This window comes from Sus scrofa, chromosome 6 (genome assembly GCF_000003025.6).
Source record: "Sus scrofa isolate TJ Tabasco breed Duroc chromosome 6, Sscrofa11.1, whole genome shotgun sequence".
Taxonomy (NCBI): domain Eukaryota; kingdom Metazoa; phylum Chordata; class Mammalia; order Artiodactyla; family Suidae; genus Sus; species Sus scrofa.
In genome coordinates, this window is record NC_010448.4 from 170,245,633 (window position 1) to 170,254,341 (window position 8,709).

Consider the following 8,709-nt stretch of genomic DNA (forward strand, 5'->3'; position numbering starts at 1 on the left):
GGGCAAGGCGTCGACTGGGTGCTGCCCACCAGCAGCCGAGACCCCAGACCAGCTGGAACCAGGAGGCTGATGACGCCCAGTGACCCCACCTCCTGCCCATCAGGAAAAGGTCCATGAGCTGATCAGCCCAGCTCCTCAGACGCGGTGAGACGCCTCACGACCCGCTCTGTGCCTGGCGATGAAACTGCTTTTTCTGTTTCCTCCAACTTTTTCTTCCGAGTTTCTGTTTGGCATCGGCGTACAGAGGCAGCCGCGATTTCAGGAGCAAGGCTGGGTTCCGGCCGTGTCCGTATTCACATCCCCGCAGGGAAGGGAAGGAAAAACGCTTTTTCCTTTTAAGCACACGAGGAGGAAGCTGCCCCCCACCCCCTTCACGTCGCACTGGTCAGAACCGAGCGAGAAGGCCACAGGGTGGCCCCAGGGAGGGCTAGGAGATGCCATCTCTGGTGGGATGACTGTCACCCAGGTGAGTTCGCTCCCTGGTGGCAAAGAGCGGAGAACAGATGCGGTTGGAACCAGATGTCCCACAGCCTGGCTGCCGTCGAAGGCCGAGGGGATGATCTCTGTTTTCGACGTGTCACCGCTCACTTCTGGTAATTAATATTCCGCCTCCTTCTCCATCCCAGACAACATGCGTGGTCTACCCAGCCCTCAACTGTCTCCCAAAACACATCTAAAAACGGCATCACCCAGTGTAGAAGCTGCTGTCATCCCCTTAGCCCTCCAGGGCACACTACCCGCCTTCCAGGGGTCAGGGCCTGAAAAGCTTCGCCTGGGACTTTCTGCGGCTGCCTGAGCTTGCAGGGCGCACAGGGCAGCCTGACGTGCTGGAGAATTAACGTCCTTCCCACGAGCGCAGTTCAGTTCAGCTCGCCTCACCCAGCGCCGTGCAGCCCGCCTGTGCCAGGCTCCGTGCTAGACGCCAGGGATGCAGAGAGACCTCGAGCTCCACCAGCACACGCTGGAGGCCGGGCACAGTTCTGCCGGCTTTACCTGCAGCCCTCGTTTTAATTCTCACTGCAGACCTTTGAAGGCAGGGGACTCTTCTCCGATCCATTTTATGGATGAAAAAACTGAGGCTTAGCAGGCTTAACTATCTGCCCAAATCCCCAGCTTGTAAGCGGCAGAGTGTCTGACTCCAGGACAGCTGCTTCTGATCAGAGATGCTCCCTGGCCTGCAGGTAGGGTGGGTGGAGGAGTAACTAACTGTCCACGTCCACGCTGAACACAACAAAGAAACGTGCAATGCTAGACAGGGGATGATTTCTTTTGACTTCTTGCTGGAGAGAATGTGTTTGGGTGGGAGCTAAGCAACCATCCCCCAGAAGCCTTATGTTTGGATTTTTACCTGGGGGGAGATACAATTTATATGTGTACACACACACACACACACACACACACACACACACACACACACACACGGCTTTTTAGGGCCACGCCCACGGCATATGGTGGTTCCCAGGCTAGCAGTCGAATTGGAGGTTCACCTGCTGGCCTACACCCCAGCCCCAGCCACAGCCACGGGATCCAAGCCTCATCTGCAACCTATGCCACAGCTCGTGGCAACACCAGGAGATGAGAGAGGCCAGGGATCGAACCCACATCCTCGTGGATACTGGTGGGGTTTGTTACCGCTGAGCCGCGATGAGAACTCCAATGCTGAACATTTTTTAAAATTCGTTTTATTGGCGTATAGTTGATTTGCCGTGTGGTTAATTTCTACCGAACAGCAAAACGATTCAGTTGTACAGATAGACACATATTCTGTTCCATGTTCTTTTCCATCATGGTTTGTCACAGGACATGGAGGGTGGTTCCCAGGTTCTACAGCAGAAGTTTTTGTCAAGTCTATCATTTTATTTTTATTTATTTTTCTTTTTTGGCCTCCCCACAGCTTATGGATTTCCCAGGCCAGGGATCAGATCAGAGCTGCAGCTGCAGCAACAGCAGATCCTTGATGCACTGTGCTGGTTGGGGATCGAACCGGTATGAATATAATTCTGTATTTTTAAGCCACTATTTTGAATCTTTTTACAGCAAACTCTTTTAGCTCAGTGCTCCCCAATGCTTTTCACATAACGTGACATGAAGAAAATGGCAGTATTTGTGTGACACAAGATTTGGGAATATCTGTGTAGGAATGCGTGAAAATACTAATTACATTTCCTGGGTAGCACGTAATTATGAAAAGAAATAAAATACAAAGTATTTAGGAAATAGTAAACTATTGAATTAGAATAAAACTTCCAAAGAACTTTTTCAAAATAAGAAATCCGCTTGCTTCCACGAATATTGTGTACTAGATTCTACGTTTGAAACGGCCCCCAAATTCCTGAGTAAGTTCTTCCAGTTATGGTCTCTCCAGGTTCATGATCACCACCAATGGCAAGACACAAGACACATCCACAGAGAGAGGCTGGGAAGGGTAGCAAAATCTATCAATTCCCCCTCACTTGTCAGAAACGCCTTTCTTGTTCTTAATAGAGTTAAGAGCCTTTGTATTTTCCTCTTAATGATGCAAATTGTTCTCTGAATCTAACAGCTCAGCTTTTTCTTTCATTGACAAAGGATGCTGAAATTTCTCATAACGATATGAAGGGCTTTAGAATACAATAGTTCTTTGTTCAAGTTAAATACTTTAAAATTACGATAAAATTTTCTTACAGTGTACACAGACATGGTGCTATTAGTCTGAACCATTTTTCTTTAGGAGTCAAATAATAATTCCAAACTAGTTCCCTGGTAATGTCACTTCTCCGAAGCACTTTTTTTTTTTTTTTTTTTTTTGCTTTTTAGGGGCGCACCTGCAGCCTAAGGAGATTCCCAGGCTAGGGGTCTAATCGGAGCTACAGCTGCCAGCCTATGTCACAGCCACAGCAACACCAGATCCAAGCTGCATCTGCGACCTACCCCACGGCTCACGGCAGTGCCAGATCCTGAACCCACTGAGGGAGGCCAGGGATCAAACCTGACACCTCATGGGTCCGAGTCGGATCCGTTGCCTCTGCGCCACGACGGGAACTCCACAAAGTACATTTTTCCTTTGAATCCATAAATGTTGTTAGCACTTATTAATAATGTGTGGAGGTCCCGAGACGACCCTCAGGCTCACTGATTTGCTAGAAGGACTCATAGAACTCAGAAACCCTGGTATATTCATGCTTAGCGTTTATGACGGGGAAAGGGTACAAATAAAAATCGGTTGAAGGTGGGAGTTCCCGTCGTGGCTCAATGAACCCGACTAGTATCCATGAGGACACAGGTTCAATCCCTGGCTACGCTCAGTGGGTTAAGGCTCCAGCATTGCCAGGAGCTGTGGTGTAGGTGGCAGACGCAGCTCGGATCTGGCGTTGCTGTGGCTGTGATGTAGGCCTACAGCCAAAGGTCTGATTTGACCCCTAGCCTGAGAAGCTCCACATGCTGTGGGTCCTAAAAAGATGAAAAAGAAAATCAGTTGAAGGAAAAGACGCTCGGGCGAGGACGTCCAGGAGGAAGTAGATACAGCTTCTCCGGGCCTCCCTCCGGCGGCGTCACGCAGAGAGCATCCGTCTCTCCCGGGGGGCGACGGGTGAGAACCCGGCAAGTGCTGACAAGCCCGGGAAGTGCCACTGTGTGCCAGACCCTACGTCTCTGGGTTTTGAAGTCAGAGGCTTTTCCTTTAGCCTCCCACACCTCCCTCCGTCTCAGGATGACTCACTGATTAGGAAACACGGCTCCAGCTAAAAACGAGTTAAAACAGTCCCGGGCCGTTGCACCCTGCCTTGGCCCAGGGACTTACTCTGACCGGCTTTTCACAAATGATGTCTTCCTGCTTAATTGCTTTTTGGACTCGCGTTTGTTTACCTTTTGGAGTTTTATTGCACCGAGGGTTTTCTTCTGTAATTGAAATGCTCCCTGACACCCCTTCCCTGTAAGCATCTCTTTCCAGAGAGAAGGTCAAGGAACAATGACCCCGAAGACAACCAGCAGCCATCACTGGACCAACGGATGCTGGACCCGATGACTCTCGATGATCTAGGGAGAGAGAATAAAAAAGACACTTTAATCAATAACCCTGTCTTCCAAGCTAAGCCCGTTAAACCCCTTGCTGTCCCCTCTCACGGCAGGACACAGTTTTGAGCCATTCGCCTGCTGTGGCCTCCTTTGCCTGGCAAAGCAGTAAAACTGCTCTTTCTGCTTCGCCCGAAGCTCTGTGTCCAAGACTTAATTGGTGCTGGGGGACAGAGGCCACTTTTTAGCCACAGAAGCTCCTCTGGCCTTGGCGTCCAGGCTTTTTCATCAGGGGCCAGTTGTTTAGGATGTTCTACCCACATGGAGGACCTTAGCTGCTCAGTCTTGGGCCCCAGAGGTCGAAGGGATGCAGCAGCAAGGTCTGAGATCTCAGGCTTACAAAAATGGGCTCGTCAGGTAGATCAGATACAAAACCCCAAAGATTCAGAGATCATCTTTCAGGAGTTGGTCATGGGCTAGTCCCAAAGACCTTTGCAGCGTGCCAGTTTGAACACCCCAAGCCTGCCGTGTTAACTCGTGACCACGCAAATATGTTAACTCATGACCACTCTTTTTTCTTTTTTTTTTTAGGGCTGCACCTGCAGAATACTGAGGTTCCCAGGCGAGGGGTCAAATCAGAGCTGCATCCGCCAGCCTACACCACAGCCACAGCAACACCAGATCCAAGCCATGTCTGTGACCTACATCTCAGCTCATGGCAACGCTGGATCCTTAACCCACAGAGCTAGGCCAGGGATCGAACCCACATCCTCATGGATACTAGTTGGGTTCGTGACCACTGAGCCATGACGGGAACTCTGAAATATGAGTCTTATAATTTTTGGTCAAGTTCATTTGGAGACTCAAAAATGACAATTCAGCCAGATTTCAAAGCTAGTTAGTACCCTTCAAAAGAAATTTGCACAGTGAGATGGGTTTGCAGTTTTTAATGTTTCATTTTTATTATTTTTTAAGCTCATAAACTCTTGGCAAAACTCTTCTTTGGAGAGTCGGCCAAAGTACGAAACAGCAGAAAGCAGTTTTATTGTCCTATTTCTTCCCATGAGGCTGAAAACACGCAAGGCTGACAGCCTGGAGTTTAATTCCCCATTTTGACCATGTGATAGTGGAAGTCAGATCTTCGAGGAAGCATGTGCGCATGATAACTTTCTGTGCGTGGGAGAATGTGCTGCTGAAATCTCAGGATGTGCGGAGCGCACGGAGTAAAGCCTGGACATGGCGCTGTTGCCGCCACCCCAGGAGGGCTGTCCCGCATCTTGGTTCAAGGTGCTTGGCTACCCCGGACTGCTCCCCCTCGCTGGGTTCTGGAACTTCTGCTGCTGCTTCTGGCTGTGCCTCCTGAGGCCTGCAGACGCGTCACATCGCAATGATGTGTCACGCTGCAGTGCAAACTTTTTAGGCCTTCTAGATCAGCTTTGGTTCTGTGTCATCTGAGGTGTTTTCAGTGCGTCTGTGTGGCGGTTTGGAAATGACCTCTGTATTTACTTCTTTGGCCCCAAACCTAGTGCGGCTGGTTTTCATGGGGGCGGGTAGACAAGTGATCCTGCGAACAGGCGAGGCATCTCACTTGGGCCGTGAAGTGCAGGCTATTAGTTTGCAGCCAGTGTCTTGAGCTCTGCCTGAAGGTATTGCAACCGCTTATAAAAGGACTTTGTCTCTTGCCTTGCAACGACACGCACCGAAGATCCAATCTCTCCCTGCGCTTTGCAGTCAGGTGTAGGCAGAGGTGATGCCTCTGGGCGCCACCGTCCGCAGCACGAAGCTGTTATTCTCACAGGTGCCTCCGTGTGGCCTCAAGATTGTCAGATGGCTGCTTTGGCTCCAGCCTCAGACTCACGTTCCAGGCAAGAAGAAGGCAGCAGCAAGGAGGGAGAAGTGGCGTCTCCATCAGGAAATCGGTGCTTTCTCAGAGGCCTCTAGCACTTTCTGCTTGCGTCTCGGTGTCTAGAACTGGCCGCCCCAGGGGTTCCTGCTGTGGCTCAGTGGGAACGAACCCGACTAGGATCCATGAGGACTTGGGTTTGACCCCTGGCCCCACTCAGTGGGTTAAGGATCTGGCGTGGCCGTGGGCCGTGGTGTAGGTCGCAGACGCAGCTCGGATCTGGCGTGGCTGTGGCTGAGGTGGAGGCTGGTGGCTACAGCTCTGATTAGACCCCAAGCCTGGGAACCTCCATGTGCCATGGGTGCAGCCCTAAAAATGTTTTTAAAAAGAACTGGCCACCCCGGTTGCAAGGCAGGCTGGGAAATGTGGTTTTTGGCTTGGTGTCTTGCCTCCTTGGGCAAAATCGGATATTGTTTTCCCCAGTCTGGCCTCAGCTGACGCCCAAATATCATCTCACATTTCCTCCCCTTGACTTCCGTTCTTCAGTCTTACTGGTTGTAACAGGCAATGCTCTGTTCCTCCCAGAGCCCCTCGGATCCCCTTCTCCGTCGCTGTGCACGTGGCCTCGGCTTTGCGAGGCTTTCGCTTCCAGCACCCAGTGCCCGTAGCTCCTTTGGGTGGCCGGGCTGCCTTCAGGCTGCTGAAGCCCACTTCGCCTACATGAACTGTTTGAGCATTTGCGTCTCCTTGGGGAGACCCTAAGCCGGGCCTGACGGGAGTACGAGGGTCTCAGTTGCCTTCGGTTGGGACAACCTGTAAGGCATAGCCATGCACTGGAGCTCCCTGTGGGATCAGGCCGAGCAGGATTCTGCCTGAAGTCAAATTTTTGCTGGGCCTCCTCTTCCCTGCCCTGCTAGTCCTGTGCGCTTGTTGGGTACCTCCCACCCCCACCCCTGAGGGAGAACGTAATGAAATGCCTGCACATGAATTCTCATCTCAGACTCTGCGTCTGGAGTCCTTGACTTCAGACACCGGCCTTCTGTCTTCCCAGACTATGCGAAGCCTGCTCTGACCACAGGGCCTTTGCACACCATCACAAAAGCATGTGCATCCCAGATACATGCCTGGTCCAGGGCTTCACTTTACCTAGGTTTTTGCTCCAATATCACCTCATCAGTGAGAATTTCCTTAAGCACACTGCCGAAAATAGAGCCCTCCATTAATTTCCATCTCTGCTTAATTTTCTTTCAGTTTCATTCATCACTGCTTTAACAGGATGTATATTTTGAGGTAGGAAAGGAGCTCTTTAGAGCCCATGAGCGTTTATCAAGATACCACAGCTGAGTCGGGAGCCCACATTGTTCATGGTCTCAAGGAGGACCCAGACTGCACGGACCTGGCTTCCAGGCGGTGTGACGTCTCTGTAGAGGTCCACGCTCAGGGCGATACAGGCGATCGCTTCTGTCCAGGAGAGTCCGGGAAAGCTGCTTGGAAGAGGCCCACATCTGACTGACAGTAAAGGCTCGCCCCGCACAGCTCCAGGTGCAGAGCTGAGCTGTTGGCACCAGAGGGCGCTGTGACCTAGGACATGGGCCTCCCGTCTTCCCGGCCACCTTGTGGGCCCTGCGGCTCCAAGCCCTCAGGGCCCAGTCACACTTCCGGCTGGGTCCCCACTGCTGTCTGGCTGTCGGCACAGAGCACCTTGGGGAATCTTTTGCATTGCATCTTATTTGGTTGTCTTTTCTATGCAGTGATGACGGAGACGGAAGTGCTGCTGGAGAGGCAGTGGGGAGTGAACGTCGCGTCTGAGAGTATATGGTCTAAGCCAGAGGGTCTCCAAGGGGGGCCCCGGGGCCAGCGGCATCAGCAACTACTGTGAACATGGGAGAAATGCAGATTCTCAGGGCCCCCTCCAAACACGCTGCTTTCGGTGCACCGTCAAGGGTGAGAAGCTCTGGTCTAAGAAAGTCGTGCACGGTGAGTGGGTGACCTCAAAGGAGGGAGTCCAGGGTGATGCAGAAGGGCCCCAGCGCAGATGAACAAGGGCCAAGGGAGGCTTCCTGGAGGAGGTGTCATGGGACTTGTTAACAGACAGGGGAGAGGAAAGAAAGGGATTCCAAACACAACAAATGCGCCGAGGGCCACAGGAGGGAGGGCTTAGGCTCTGAGCAGACCCCCGACCAAAGGGGCTTCCACAGAGGGGCTCAGTCTCTGTCCCTCCATGGACACTCCTGACCTCTCTTCAGGGGCCCCATGTTTTGAAAGGTGTGGTTTTCCCCAAAGCTGCTCTAAAATAATTAATAATTAATACTTCATTCATTTCCTACTATTGATTAATCAGTGTCTATAGCTCTACTCAGAGTCTCTGATTAGCAAGAGGTGTTCTCATTCTCTGCCCTGAATTCATAGTGGCAGCAATGACCACTTACTCAGGGCGGGCAAATGCTTTACGTGTGCCAGCATATTTAATTGCCACCCTCTGCCTCGGAGCACCCCCAGCCTCTGAGTTGGGGGTACTGCTATCACCCCCATTTCATCAAAGAGGAAACTAACAAGAGAGGCTTGTCATTTGGCCAAAAGTTCAACTGGATATGCTCTAACCTGGGTCAGCCCTCCTGCAGACTGGACCCTATTAACAGCTTTTTTTTAAAAAAACAAAAGTTCATTATTTTTTCTTTCTTTTTTTTCATCCTCCTCCTCTTTGGCTGCACCCTTGGCTTGGGGAGGTTCCTGGGCCAGGGATCTCACTTGCACCACAGCAGCACCCCAAGCTGGGAGCACCCCAAGCAGGGAGAACTCTGCTTCCCTGTTTCTTGAGCTCGATGGAGTTCCAGCCCCAAAGAAATATACCTGGCCTGTCAGTACATACGGCCTCA